Source organism: Alligator mississippiensis, chromosome 1 (genome assembly GCF_030867095.1).
Source record: "Alligator mississippiensis isolate rAllMis1 chromosome 1, rAllMis1, whole genome shotgun sequence".
NCBI classification, from domain to species: domain Eukaryota; kingdom Metazoa; phylum Chordata; order Crocodylia; family Alligatoridae; genus Alligator; species Alligator mississippiensis.
In genome coordinates, this window is record NC_081824.1 from 309,009,666 (window position 1) to 309,025,229 (window position 15,564).

The 15,564-nt window shown below is 38.5% G+C and overlaps 1 protein-coding gene across 10 annotated transcripts in view; it reads left to right on the forward strand.

The window, feature by feature from the left end:
• The window catches only part of DMD (dystrophin), a 2,172,325-nt gene that overhangs the window by 410,474 nt on the left and 1,746,287 nt on the right, over window positions 1-15,564 (forward strand). The window lies entirely within an intron of this gene.

Consider the following 15,564-nt stretch of genomic DNA (forward strand, 5'->3'; position numbering starts at 1 on the left):
GGAAATGGGAAATGCTGATAAAAATGGGATGTCTCAAACAGGTAGAATTTTTAAAGATATTATTATAAATGTATCAATCAATTTAATAAGTTGATCTAAACTTTTGAGATCTTTAAGGAAAAATTCTATGTAAGCATTAATTGCGAGTCAAAGCCAGTTTTGACCTTAACTGATAATCTTAGTAAAAGCCACACTGAAGGGGCAGTGGAGAGTCAACTACCTTGTATCTCTAGTTGTGAGAAATTCTTCTAGCACCATTTAAAGGATACTGATGGAGTAGGGTGGGAAGGTGCATTTATTCCAGTGTTGTCCTACATAGCTATTTACACAAATAGAACTTCATTTTATCTTTTTCTTATGCCAAAACACAGATCATAAGAGAACACTGGCAAATATTATTTTATATGTATGATTGGATGGCAGGAAATGATTAGAATTTACTACCTACCTTGGAATAATATAATACTTATCCCTGTAAACATGTATAAATGAAATATTAGTCTTCTATTCAGGAATGACTTCTAGTTATATACACCATAGATGTGTGTAAACTACCCTGTTTAAATAACTCTGTTCAAAGCCTGTAGTTCTAACACAACAGATGGCTGAATGGCTTCATAATTTTCAATCTGCTCTTCAGTGAAGGTTTGTCATATGTTTGTTGATAATATATCAGCCTAAGTGATATTGGTATCTATATCTAGGTACTTGTTAATATAAATCAATGAATCAGTTTAAGCAACTTTCCACTGATACTGATTGAATCAATTGATCAATTAAATAGATACATTTAAGTAGTACTTAGTCTTTGAAGGCAACATGGCTAAGTACAGAAAGTCAAAAAGCCCAAGGCTGAATCAATTCAATTTTTACTGGTTTTTCTAAATTGTGTAGATTGGACAGATAAGCTCGGGGTGGCAGGAAAGGGGAGGTGCTAGAGCATGCCTCCTTGCTCAGCTGAAGCAAAAAGTTTGGACTAAGGTTAGCCCTCCCACCCTGGAGGTTAGGAGAGGAAGGGGTTGTGGAGAGCATCCTGTTATGCTGGGGGACTGAATGAACTTGAGTCTGAAGGTGATATGGGACAGAAGTTCAATAAACTGATTTCACCTAAATCATTTAAGTCTGCTACTACATCCAGGTTTATTTTAAACTGGTGGTGGCCATTTTGAAAGTGATTTCTGTGCATCAAATTTCTGTTGTGTTACAGGTTTGAACCAGTTTATGGTCATGTATATCGGTTTTTGTGTAATTTCTGTCCCTAGCCCTATTGATGTTTTAACACCTAGAGCCAAATTCTGTTTTTTGGTGCATTGCTATACATCTATGGTTAATTAGACCAGTCAGTTTCGCAACAAATTTTGCACCAAATTCTAAGATTCAGTATATAACAGTTAAACTTGTGGAGGTATTTTACATGTAGCATAAAATAACATTCATATTATATTATTTGTTCATGCACTTCTTTTTCTACAAAAATATATAATGTTATGACTTTTGACCCAGATCCTGGTAACACTTCATTTTCTGCCCTTGGGTAGAAAATGTTTGCAGGATCAGGGCTTAGATTGTAAACAGACTATACAACCCCTCTCTGTTCCTTTATATGAAATTAGTTTTAAAAACCCCTCAAATTCTTGCTTGACATATTGAATAAAATTTGAGTACTTAAGAGTTAGCGGAAAAAAAGAGTTGCCTGTGAATACCGCCGGATCATCATTTACTTCTACATTTGAACAAATATTTGCAATATTCATTCAGCTTTAACTGTGGCTTATAACTTAGCAGTTATTAAGGGCTCCAGTACTTTCTGATCTGCTGCTTATTAGGATCTTGGTAAAATACACAAGTCTTAGTGTACCCCAGATTACACTCAGTGATCCTAGGTCTTGATCTTGTTTGCAAGTCTCTGTGTATGTTACTTCCCCACCCCCTCATAATTAATCATGCAAGTGGTAACCATGTTTAACAAGGCCAAACTCAATCTGGAAAAATTACCTTTGTCTGTGAGACACCTTTAATTGTCCACCCATTCAGAGCAAGTTAGGAAAAGCTGCCAGTGATGAGTAGCTGCTGCTTTACTGCCTCCTATACCCATCCAACCCTCTGATTGGCTCAAATATGGAAAAATACTAACAGGAGTGATGTGAAGCTTCTTAACACCCTAAAAGGGTTAGCTGCCTTACTTCCTACTCAGCTTGTATGGGCCTGAATGTAGATGAAGAACTGAACTTGTAGAAAATTCAGATCTAAATCTGGCCTTTGTCACTTTGGCCTATCTTTACAAATACATCTATCTGACATAGAACTCTGTTCTCTAATACTTTATATAAAAAACATTCTTCTCTCACACATATTTCTTCATGTACGAGATGTTGGACTATATCTTAACCAAGAGTGGGAGATTGGCAGCCAACCATCACCAGCCTTGTCCAGTGGCAAATTGTCTTCTGGTTCAAGAGAGACTGTTAAAAGTCATCTGGACAGCTTGGCATTTTTCCATATTATGAAAGGCTGTTGCTCCAAATGTTCAGAGTTCCTCTACTGCTTTCTAATTTAACAGTCCCTGTAAACATTTTGAATGGTATAAATATTGTATGATGCTGTTATCCAAACAAGCATTTATTTTTTTCTATAAATGCAGGGAATGGCTTGTTTAGTGGAGCTGCTTAAATTGATTTAAAAGCAGAAACAGGTCACAGCGTTCATATCTTACCAAAAAAAATGTTATATATATATCATCAGTAAATAAAACAATTGGTTTTAGTTGTAAAGGAAAAAGTTTTGTGGGTCTTACAGCATCATTGCTCAACAATTAATACATTTTTTAAATAAAAGAGTTTAAATTATAGTATTGTTGGTACATGTGTTTAAATACAGAAGTTACTCTGCCTTCAGGCAGTGTCTCTTCTATTTTATCTGGTTCCTCATTCCCTTTGCAACAGAAATAATAGCAGTTATGCCTTGTGCTATCCTCTATTGTCATTAGTAGAGCAACTAACAAAATAATACTGCAAGTATAATTACATCTACATTTTAGATTTAGTGTCTTATTGATAGGTTTTTCTTACACAGTGCACTGTAATAAAGAACTATTTGTAAACTTTGTTGTCCAATTGAAACTTGCAGCAATACAAAAACTAGAGGGACTTTATAGTATTTTTTCCCTTTTGCATTAGCAACAAACACAATCTAATCATTTTGTAAATCCTCTATGTTTTAGAAGCAGCTTATAGTATTCAGTTAGAATGAAGAATTAAATACATCAGGCATACAATACACCAGCCAGGCAGTTCCACTGAATTAGTTCTCAAGTACCAGCATTACTCTATTCAAACACAAGATTAACATTCTGGTCTTGCCTGGTCAGTAAATTATTTTCTTATTTAATATAAGAGAATCTATATTATAGAAGGAAAAAAAAAAGGGTTTATTAACAGCAGTTCCTTAGTCAGACTTACCTCTTGGCAATGGTTGTTGTCAAAGGCTTTTTCACTTAATTACCTATTTGAATGTACTCTTTTAGAATTTTTGTTTATGAAATATTAAGAGATAAAGTGAATGAATTTGGCTAATATTTGTTCTGAAACAGCTCTCCTTTCTGCGTTGGTCACTTATTAGTGTTTACATTGATTTCATAACCCTTTGAAGAACAGAGCTGTCTGGTATAAACAGAAAATGACAGAAGACTATGTGCCATGTTTGCATTAAACTAGCTAGGTAACTGGTAAAGCTAAGGAAAAAAGAATGTAGACAAATAGGAGAGTGTTCATCAGAGGGCAACAAAAGTAGTTAGGGGGCTAGGGCACATGACTTCTGAGGAGAGGCTGGGGGAACTGAGCTTATTTAGTCTGAAGAAGAGAAGCCTGAGAGGAGATTTAATAGCAGCTTTCAACTACCTGAAGGGTGATTCTAAAGAGGATGGAGCTAAACTGTTCCCAGTGGTGGCAGATGACAGAACAAGGAGCAATGAATTTGAGTTGCAGCAAGGAAAGTTTAGGTTAGATATGAGGAAAAACTCTTACTAGGAGGGTAGTAAAGCACTGGAACAGGTTACCCAGAGGTGGTGAAATCTCCATCCTTGGAGGTTTTTAATACCAAGCTAGACAAAGCCTTGGATGGGATGATCTAGTTGGGGATGGTCCTGCTTTGAGCAGGGGGTTGGACTAGATGATGTCCTGAGGTCCCTTCCAACCCTAATTTTTTATGATTCTAAATCCTAGTTTAAAAAATTCCTCTGCTAAATTTCCATGTAAGCAACTTGAATCAAAATCTCATCAAAAGAGGCTACATATCAGTTTGTAGGTGGGTCCTCCAAGCCTTTGTAAATGCATTGCAGTCCTGGAAAATGAGCATACTGCAAGTAACCTCTCTTACGATGAATAATTCTACTCTCTATAATTAAAATGTAACTTATATGAAGGGTGTGTATAGGAGATGCATAGGAAATTTTATAGGCTATGCATGCTAATACTTAAAAAATATACTTCAAGCAGTTTAAATATCAAGACTAATTTGTACAGATAGAGATGATAGTGGGTGATACAATTAATTAATGATATCCAACGTAAGTAAAACAAAAAACTTTAAAATAGCTAATGTAAAATGTTATATCTCTTAGATTATTAATCACACTTAATGCTGACCTCAGCGTCATCAAATTCAAAACCTGCCTGCATAGAAGAATGTTAGAAAATACCTTTTTTATATTTGAGACATTTAACAGCTTCACTAAATATCATTTGATACAACTGTTTGCTCTACAGAAGTATGTGGAAGAGTATATTACTGTACTTCACTGAAATCCAAGATGAGGGGTTTTTTTTCCCCATTCAGCCTATGGAAAAAAGCCCCTCATCTTGGGGTTTGAATACAAGGCTGGGAGGGGGACAAAGGGGAAGTGCCTGCTGTTGCTGTAGCTCTGGCCCTCACTTAGGTTTGGAGCCAGAGCTGCAGCTACAGACCTAGCCCCACCCTGCTGCTGCCTCTGACTACCCATACCACCCTGCTCCCCAGCACTGCCTCTATACCCCCTGCCTCAGCTCTGCACCATCTCCGCATCTGCCCCCCACCTACCTCTTCCTCCTCACTTCCCCTGCCACTGCCACTTACCCTGAATTGTGGCTCTGGCTCCAATGCTGGCCTTGTTCCAGCCCAAAACATGGAGCGCATGCTGGTTCCAACCCCCTGCCCAGTCTAGCATCAGTGGTGGCAGCTCTGGCCCCATACCTGGCCCCGGTTCCAACATCATCCCATGGCTGGGGCTGGAGCTGCTGCCACCACAGCCACTGCTGCCTCGGTGGGTATGAGCCATGTGCTCCATACCCAGCATTGTTGCAGACCAAGAGCTGTGACACTGATTTAAGCAGTAGTGGGAAGAGGAGGTAAGGGGGAGCAAGTGGTGCCAGGGATGCACAGGTATGGGCCGGGTGGTACAGTCATTGTGGAGGGAGTTGCAAGAGGAGGTGGCAGGGTGGCAAGCCATGGGGGAGTAGTTCCTAAAGAGGCAGATGCAAGAGGGCATGGGCATGGTGGGGATGAGGAAGTGGGGGACTAGTAATGGGAGGCAGGGGCCATGGGTTGTTGTTTAGGATGTCTGCCCTTCTCCACCACCTACCTCCCTGCCAGTGCTTGCTCCCCTGTTGCTTTCATTTTCTCCATCATAGTAGTGGTGGGGATGAATTTAAGATGACCCCCCAATAATTAATTCTATAGTAATTAAATGAATTGGATTAGGTTCATTTTAGAATCCTAGAATTAGATTAATTCTATAATAATCAGATTCTATCTGTGGGAAATTATAACAAATTTATAAATTTACTGTGAGATGGCTGAGAGGTGATCTTGTGGCAGCCTACAAATTCATTAATGGGCTGCAGCAAGGAACCGGAGACACTCTGTTCACCAGGGCACCTCTTGGGGTAACAAGGAACAATGATCACAAACTGACAGAGAGCAGATTTAGGGCAGACATCAAGAAAAACTTCTTCACAGTAAGGGTGGCCAAAATTTGGAATGGGCTTCTAAGGGAGGTGGTGCTCTCCTCTACCTTGGGGGGTCTTTAAGAGAAGGCTTGATAGGCATCTAGCTGGGGTCATCTGGTCCCAGCACTCTTTCCTGCCTAGACACGGGGTCGGACTCGATGATCTGTTGAGGTCCCTTCCAACCCTAGCATCTATGAATCTATATATAGCATCTAATTATGGGGGAGTGTTGTCTTGAATTCAAAGTTTTCTTGGGTTTGGGCAAGTACATTATCTCTTCACATGTATAAAACTAGTGATTAGTTCACTCACTGGTTCTTGAATACTCATGACAGCAGACAGTAAGTTCTTGGTTAGTTTATGTTTAGCCTCCCTTCCCCTTAGGTGTGCCATGGAAAGCTGTGGTGCATCCCAGAGGAACTGGTGGTGCAGGAATCTGTACTGGAAGACCAAATGTTATCAGTTCCTTGGGCAGTCACTTAAGATAGTGCTAGTTTAATATATGTATTTGAACATTGCCTTGATCTTCACTGCTATTGGTATGCAGTGTCTTTGTGGAGTTATTCCCAAGGGTTATTCTTATTTATTGTTAGTTTGTCATCTGTATACTGTTGTACAGTCTTGGTAATTATGTGGAAATTTAAGATATGATTTTTTTTTCTGACAATGAGACTTAATTTTATGACCTTTAATAATAAACTTTTTGAGCAGCTTACATTTCTCATAAATTTGGGGATAGAAATCAAAGATAGCATGACTCACATGTATCCTGTCTTTCTGCATTCCTAGTAATGATATGTTAATTAGGACAAGGAGCGTACAGGAAAGTTTTCAAGTGCTTGAAATTTTGTGAAGAATATAAAATCAAACCATTTTAAGGAAGCCATTGAAGTTTTGCAAATGCATACTATAGCATAGTTTCAATCTCCTGTTTCTTAGTACTGGCATCATAGTCTCTGTCAAAGTTTTACACGCTATTAGGGCCTTGTTATACCTTATGCTGTGGGCCACAGAAATGTTCATGGATGTTAGTCCTAGTTTGAGTTTGGAGAAGTTAAACTTCAGGCCAGCAGGGGCTTTGCAGACTGAAAGGTAAGACTCCCTTCTATTCCGGGTTCCCCCATTCCTGTCCCTAGGGCTCCCCCCATTCCTTCCCCTCCCCTGGAGCCCCCCATCACTCCTTGGGGTTTCCCTCCTACCCTGTGTTTCCCACCACCCCATGGGCATTACTTACCTGTGGTTATCCATGCTGTCTGTCCCAGGGCAGCAGGCAGAGAAGGGTTAACCTGCTTGCTCAGTGAGTGCTGCTTCTGGGCTGCTGCTGTTCTGGCCCAGAGAGCAGCAGCAGTGGTGGTGGCTGGGCATGAAGGTTAACCCTTCCCTGCCTGCTCCCCTGAGACAGACAGCACGGGCAGGTACAAGTTAACAGCAGGTGGGGAGGGGGCTGGGAGGGCAGTGTGCAGGGTTCTGGGGTGCTGTGAAGGGTAGGTAGGGGCACTGGGCTCAATTTGGGATAGTGGGGGATGGGGCAGGTGGAGTGTTTACATTAAGGTGTAGTTTAGAGTGGCTACACCTTAGTGCAACAGAGGCTGGGTAGCACAGATCAGAGATTATCCTGTCCTGGAGTGGTGTAACTTTAAGATGCAGAACAGGTGCTTAAAACCAGTTTCAGGTCCTAATGTTTAGAGAATCCAGGGGCCATCCCAAATTACTGTGCAACAAGGCCCTTGCTATAGGTCTCCCAAGATTATAATCCTTACTAATGGCAGTCAGTGATCTAAGAACAGGCATCACTTTAAATTATTGTACAGTTGTTCCCCTCCCTCCATCCCCTCCTGGAGGAGGACACCTGGCTTGCCAAGTACAAGAGAGGTCTGGCAACTTTCTTGTACTTTCTCTATACAGTGATTTCTTCTAGGAAATAAACAACAAATCCATATTGGTTTTCTTACAAAGTCTGTATACCTGAGGCATGCTGTACTTACAGAATGTTGGGAATGATTTGAGCATTCATGTATTAAATGACAATATATAGGTAGGCTTTCTTCTTTTTCCCTTAAGAAGGAGAGAATATTTAAACCTACTCATTTAAGCAAATTAGCTGCAGAAAAAGAAGATAAATTGCATTAGATTGTGTTACCATTTTCCAGGTTATCAGCATTTCCTAGTTTTGAAACATAGAGGCTCTGATGATTAACGGCTGCGTGCATTCCAGGAATGTTTTATGTTAATTAGTGAACTTTTTATTTATAGGTATAATTAATTAGTGACTGGATACCTGTTTTATATTTTCAATTGCCAGAGAAGTCTACTATGTCTTGGCTGTGATTTACATTGTACGAACCAGTAATGCAGTGGACAGTGATAAAATACTATGCTGTAGAGTAGAACATTATAGTGCAAATAAAAGTGAGAGCTATCATTCACTGTTGCTTTGACTGATTATACATTTCTTCACTGTTGACTTTGGCTGGACCATCACAGATCCTTCAAATTGTCTGTGTAAATATTTTGTGAAATTCCTGTGCACAAGAGAGAATGTTTTATATTTCACATTTCAGCCCTGCATTGCTAATGTCTTTTCACAGAAATGTAATGTTGAAACATTAAATGCATTTTTCTAGTATACAACAGTTTTAAAATAATGTCTTTCTCTTGTGAATGTTTTGTGTCATTTTCTAGATTGCCCTTAAAGCTATTCCATTTTCCTTAGAGCTGTGTTAAAAAATCATGTCAGGGAGTTAATTTTTATTTTAAACATAGTACCCTGTATTTCTCTTGTAAATCTTTCAGCCACCAATTCTTCCCATTTATTTATATCTGATTGTTTGGAAAACTCTTTTTAAACACATCTTCTACTCTTCAAAACCACTTAGGCATAGGGAATGAAATTTGGACCCAAAGTTAGTGGTCCAGTTCCATTGACCTTAGTGATACACTGAATTCACCCTTGGTATGGGCCTTTGTTCAGTCAGTATAATCAGGCCTTCTCTCTACATGTATGTTTCTTTGCATATTGTCGTCTTTGACATACAGTCTGAAACTGTTTATGATGTAGAGAAGCCCCAAAAGAGGCATGTATCTACATTGAAAATATTATTTTTAAAATGTTTGCATGTTCATTTAATATAACCATTTATAAGTTTGGAATCTTATCTGAACCTTGTCCAAATCTTTTGGATACTGTTATATGGGCAATAGTAAAAATGGAATAGTAAATTGAATAGTAAATATTTGACAAGAAGAAATCTTTTCTTCATTCTAATCTGTTTATATATAGAACTGATTAATTCAACATGGGCAGTTGTATTTTGCAGTCCCTTCTGCATTCAAGCCCTAGTTACAAGGGAAAAATGTATTATAGGCTTCCTGTATACTGCACTTACCTTTTAAAGGAAAATAAAGTACAAAATACAAATCTTAAATATAAAACAGTTTACACTGATAAATATAAAATAAAGATGTAAATTTGACCTCTAAATTACTGTATGCCTCAGAGATTATTTACATGTTATTTTTTAATGTTCCTACCCGGCCTGCTTGGCAAATTTCCATTCAAGTTTACATATTACAGTATGTTTTATTTCCTATATATAATATTGATCATTGGTGACAGACTCACTTGGCTTTTGCTTATATAATTGGTAGAGTCAATTGGTTGTAGAGCTAAGGAGCTTATATTCTGATGTAAACGTCCAAATTATTTGATCTTCTCATACATAGCTGTCCGACTGTGATGACTGAGATGAGGTGCATGTAAATGAGTAGTATAAAAATGTGAAAACAACCTACGTCAAATTTACTGAGTATGTATGAAGTGCTTATGGAATTGTTTCAGTTATAAGTCAACAATTCTATCTTGCACCCAATTTTTTCAATAAAATGGACTATCAAATATTTTCTATTTTGGGGGATGGGGTTGATGTTAGTCCAAGAAAGTTTTTTTAAGTCTGAAAAATAAACAATCAGTATAGAGATGCTCCAAAAAATTTATGCTAGATCTGGATTCACATCTAGGTATGTGAAGAGTAAATGAATTGAGAGGGACGAGCATATTGTAAGTATGTGGTAGAGTAGGATGGTGCCAGTGTTAATTGACAAAGAGAGGAGGCAAAGTGAATGAAAGAATATAAACTAAAAGGACACAAAAGAGAAAGTAAGCATGTTTTCTCATTGTTGAGCACTAATTTTTCTTTTTATATAAAATGGAGACAGCAAGTTATCCTTATTTCTGTTTTGTAGGATGATGTAGGAAGAGTCAAGTAGCTGTAACAGTATTAGCAGTCAGAAATGGAATAGGACTGAGCAAGTACTAGTCGTGGTGATCCTGTTGCCTACAGATGGGCACAGCAGATTTTAGTAACTCAGTACAGTGTGTTAATAGTCTTGTAAATTTGCAAGGATCTCCAAGACCATGGGTTGTGCAGTGCATATTGGATACATGTGAATATCAAAATACAGGAGAGGATCAGTGAGGGCTAAGCTACTGCAGTTTGCTTTCATTTACCATAAGGTAAGAAGGTGTGCATAGGCTGATACTGTTTAATAAACTCTTAATTAGCACATGAGAATTGTGTATCCATGCCCTTGATTAAAGTTTACAAATGGGCTTATAAGATGGAAAGTGCTAGAGAAGCACACAGTATTAATAGTGCTATTAGAGCAAATAATTAAAATAGTAAATAATTCAACTTTTTATACCTAATTCTTTGTAACTTGTTCCTGAGAAAGCTAGGTTTACTGGTTGTAGTGGCTTATTCTCTCAGTTATTTGACTGGATGACTTTAGAAGCAGTTTTTAAGTCTGAATACTTCTATTTACAAGATCAACATTTGCTAACCATATAAATTTACTGTTTGTTTTTGATAGCTATTCTTAGTACTCTATCTGAAATTAATGTCATCTTAACATTCTTGTCAGTGAAGTTCTCCACTAAACTAATCATAAACAAAGATATGGATGCAGTTAGTGAATTAACTCCTCCCCCCTCCCCTTTTTTCTGGTTCCTTCAAAACCATCCCTGCTAGAAAAGACTTTTATCCTTAGCTCAAAGATATTTCTGAAGAGCAAATTGCTATTGAAATGCATCAGAAGGCACTTCCCTTGCCATGCTGTTTCATTCCTATTCATTTAAGAAATACAATAGAGGGAGATAAGGGGGCCTGACACAACATGCTAAAATGCTGGTGACGATCCTGTGGAACTTGGAAATGCCTCAAAACTGGGATTTAGCCAGGTCAAAAATTAGAAGCAATCAATAAGCTACAGTAATTAAAGTCAGATTTACCCAGGTTTGTGAACCCAGGCTCAAGGTCACATTATACAACAGAGGATTGATTGAATGTAAAAACTAACACTGATTTGACTGTACTTTCAGAGTTCTGGACTATAAACAATTCAACTTCCAGCTTAGTGGTTCATTCCAGTGTAATAGGTGTAAGATTAATATGGATCTGTGAATAAATTTTAGTTGGAAAACAAAATGGGAAAAACAAATGCATCTTAAGTCATCTGTTGCAGAATAGAAGGAAAAACAGTATGCCTCTGGGAGCTCCAGTTTAGTTACCATTAGAGTACCATTATTTTAAACAAAATAAATCAATTGACTTGTTATGCATCATCTCCTTCAAGACCTTTTTTTCATAAATTTCCTCACATCCCTTGGGTTTTTTTCCCTTGTCAAGAATTAAGGTATAGAAAAAGTTAGCATACTTTAGACAACCAAGCATCAGGAAACAATGGATTTAAGATTCCATGAGTAATGATGTCTCTCCTTTGTGTCTATACTTTACAGCAGTGTTTAGTGACATGATCACATGCCATTTCAAGGACAATATAATGTGTTGTAAGTCTCTCTGTACAGTTGTAAATAATATCTTGTTACTTTCAGAGTGAAAGATGGTGGGCATTTTACTAATTTCCTTCAATGCTAATTAGATTTCATAGATTTCATAGACATTAGGGCTAGAAGGGACCTTGGAAGATCATCAAGTCCAGCCCCCTGCCTGAAGGGCAGGAAGTCAGCTGGGGTCATAGGATCCCAGAAAGATAAGCATCCAATTTTCTCTTGAAGGTGTTCAATGTAGGTGCTTGAGCCACCTCCGGTGGCAGGCTATTCCAAACCTTGGAGGCTCAGACAGTAAATAAATTCTTCCTTATGTCCAGCCTGAAGCAGTCTTGCAGTAGTTTATAACCATTCGACCTCGTCATCCCTTGGGGCACTCTGGTGAACAAATGTTCCCCCAGATCCTGGTGGTCACCCCTGATAAACTTATAGGTAGCCATCAGATCACCCCTGAGCCTGCACTTTTCCAGGTTAAAGAGCCCCATAGCTCTCAGCCTGTCGTTCTAAGGTCTGTTTTCCTGACCTCTGATAATGTGCGTGGCTCTTCTCTGGACTGTCTCAAGCTTCTCCACATCCTTTTTGAATTGTGGGGCCCAAAACTGGACATAGTACTCCAGCTGCAGCCTCACCAAGGCCAAGTACAAGGGGAGAATGATGTCTCGGGATTTGCTTGAGAAGCATCTATGGATGCAAGCCAGCGTTTTGGTCACTTTACTAGCCACATCATCAAATTGAAGGCTCATGTTCATCTTTTTGCAATGATGACCCCCACGTATCTTTCTTCTGTAGTGCTAGCCAGCGTAGCACTGCCGAGCCTATAAGGATGCTACAGGTTTTTCCTCCCGAGGTGGAGAACCATGCATTTTTCAGTGTTAAACACCATCAGGTTCTCATCCACCCATTTGCTAAGCCTGTCCAGGTCAGCCTGGATCACCCGCCTGTCTTCTGGTGTGGATGCTTTGCCTCAAAGTTTGGTGTCATCGGTGAACTTGGCCAGTCAACTTCTGACTCCAATGTCCACATCATTAATGAAGATGTTGAACAATATGGGTCCAAGGACAGAGCCTTGGGGGACCCCACTGGTCACAGGGCACCATGACGATTGACTTCTATCAGTTACCATCCTCTGGGTTTGACCACGGAGCCAATTTCCCAGCCAGCGAATTGTGGCAGGCCCACGGCCACAACTGGCCAGTTTTGCCAAAAGGTGATCATGGGATACCAGATCGAAGGCTTTTTTGAAGTCAAGATATATGACATCAATCTCTTCTCCCTTGTCCAGATGATAGGTCACCTGGTTGTAAAAGGAAGTGAGACTGGTCAAGCAAGACCTACCTGCAACAAACCCATGCTGGCTATCCCTGAGGATGCTGGCGCCGACCAGTCGCTTAAAGATGGCCCTTTTAATAAATTAGAATGGTACAGACTCCCTTGTTTTATTTTCACAGAAATGAAAGTGAGGCAGGCTTCGTAGATGTGCTATAAAAGATGAAGTTTGAATGCTAGTCAGATTTTCCCTTAAAATTTCCTCTGTACCTCTTAATTACCACCAAATTCAGAGCCCAATCCAGAATGGACAAGGTGCACGTATGTGCGTCCCAGGACTGGTTGGGAGAGGTTGCCCGGTCCTAAAGGAATGGAAATGAGAATTTTGCAGATCTAAAAATATTCTCAGTTCTCTACCACTGAACCCAGAGCTTGGAATGTGGCTGTTAGTTTAGCTTATTTTTAACTTAATTTGGAATCGAGGCTGGGCTTCATTTTTCTGAAAATGCTACCAAAAAGTCCATGAGCCATATGCAGGACAGCATTTTGAGGTAATTTATTATCTTGAAATTAAATCCATATCTGTTCAGTCCTCACCTGAAGAACAAATGTGGATTTAATTTCATAGTCTTCTACTGTAACAAGGTAACAAAAAGGACATCCTCCTCCCCTCTTCTGCTATCTTTTTGTTAACAATATATATGTTTAATTAATTTTGAAATTTAACAGATAAATTAATCCTAGGAGGTTTCTGTAATGCAAAGGAATGTCTGTTATACAAGAGTGTTTTAAAGGTGACAGCCTCTCTGAACTGTTTATATGGCCTACTTTTCAAAGATTCTGAACACCTGTGGCTCATTGACTTCAGTGGCATTTATGTAATCCTCAGGATTTACATTTTGGCAGCTTATTATTACTTTGCATCTCCTGAATATTTGCCATTCCCAGTAAAAGACTCATTTTGCCAGACAGCACACAAACAACATAGTTAAAGAGGCAAATTGAAATTGTCATGCTGTGGATCTCAGTCTAATGTAAGACCTCAATATAGTCTATGCTGTTCTTCCATTACCAGAATTGAGACCAGCATGATTTACTCTGTTGAATATCTCACAACACAAACTCAAGAGAAAGATGGTTCTTGTCTGAAATGAGGACCAGTTACTGTGGAGTGTTCTCCCTGTATCCTGTGAAACAAAGAATTGTGATGGCATCTTTTCCTGTTAGGCTGTTTTAGTTCTCTTTTTAGTTTTGTTTTTGTAGGATTTAATATCCTGGTTCCAGAATTTATGTTTGGTTTCTGGGTTTTGCTGCCCTGTGTAATTTTTTTGTTTTCTGTTAGAGTCTTTATGAAGGGCTCACAGGCATTTTCTAGAACTAAAGAACCAATTTCTTTTCATGTTTTCTTCTCTCTAAGGATAGCTATTATCTAAGTGTCTATTAAGCTTGACTGAGGTGTCTGTAGAAGACATTAGAAATAAAAAAGAAAATCATATTTTGGTTACCGTTTATGTAGATATCTAGATATAGAGAAATGAGATGCTTGTTACTGTAGATTGTGATAATGTTGTGAAATGATATTATTGCTTAGGGTACCTAAACTAGAAAAAGAACAATTGTAAAAAGTATGACAATAGAAGGGTTTCTTCTTTTTTTTGTTTTGCCTCTATTGAATTAGTATGAAGGAGATATGACTGTTCTCTGTGGGTCTTGTGATATTGTACTTCAGTGAAAGTAAAATCAATGTTTATTGTGGCTAACTATCAAAACATCAATATTATATTTCTTAATCTTCACTTCGTGTCATAGGTATGCAATACAGTGCATTGTGATTCATTCACAAGAGCTAGTTCTGAATGATGGATGAAATGAAAAATCTGTAATCAATGCACAAAAAACATACATAGTGAAGTGTGGTAGCCATGAAATGTTCATCTCTAATGTGGACAGAAAAGCTGGAATTCAGTTTACACCCTCTAGCCACCCTTTAGAAACTTGAAAAATTGAGTGTAGGGTGTATGCTTATGAGTTTGAAAAAAGAATTGCTGAAACTATATGTTCCTTTAACTACACCAATTTTTTGAGACAAAACATAGGAGAGATGGACAATGTTCAGGATCAAACTTATTTTAAAAAGATTTCAGTGGTCCTTCCAAAGACCCCACTGAGGAGAAAAGAATAAATAAAACATAAAGCATCATTTTTAGGTGATGTCTCTGTTACTTTCCTACACTTGTCTTCACAGTATCACTGATATTTGTCCCAATCAGTCTCATACAAGGCCTGATAAAAAGCTTATTAAGTCTGGAAAAGACAACTGTTGGCTTCAGCAGGTCCTCAGTCTAGCACAGATGATTAGCATTACTCAGCATCTTTGTTCTAAGCCAAACATCAGCATACACATGGCTCAGTTTTCTCTGTGATGTGTCACTTTAGTATTATAGCCCATTTTCATACTGCTTCCTTCGCAGT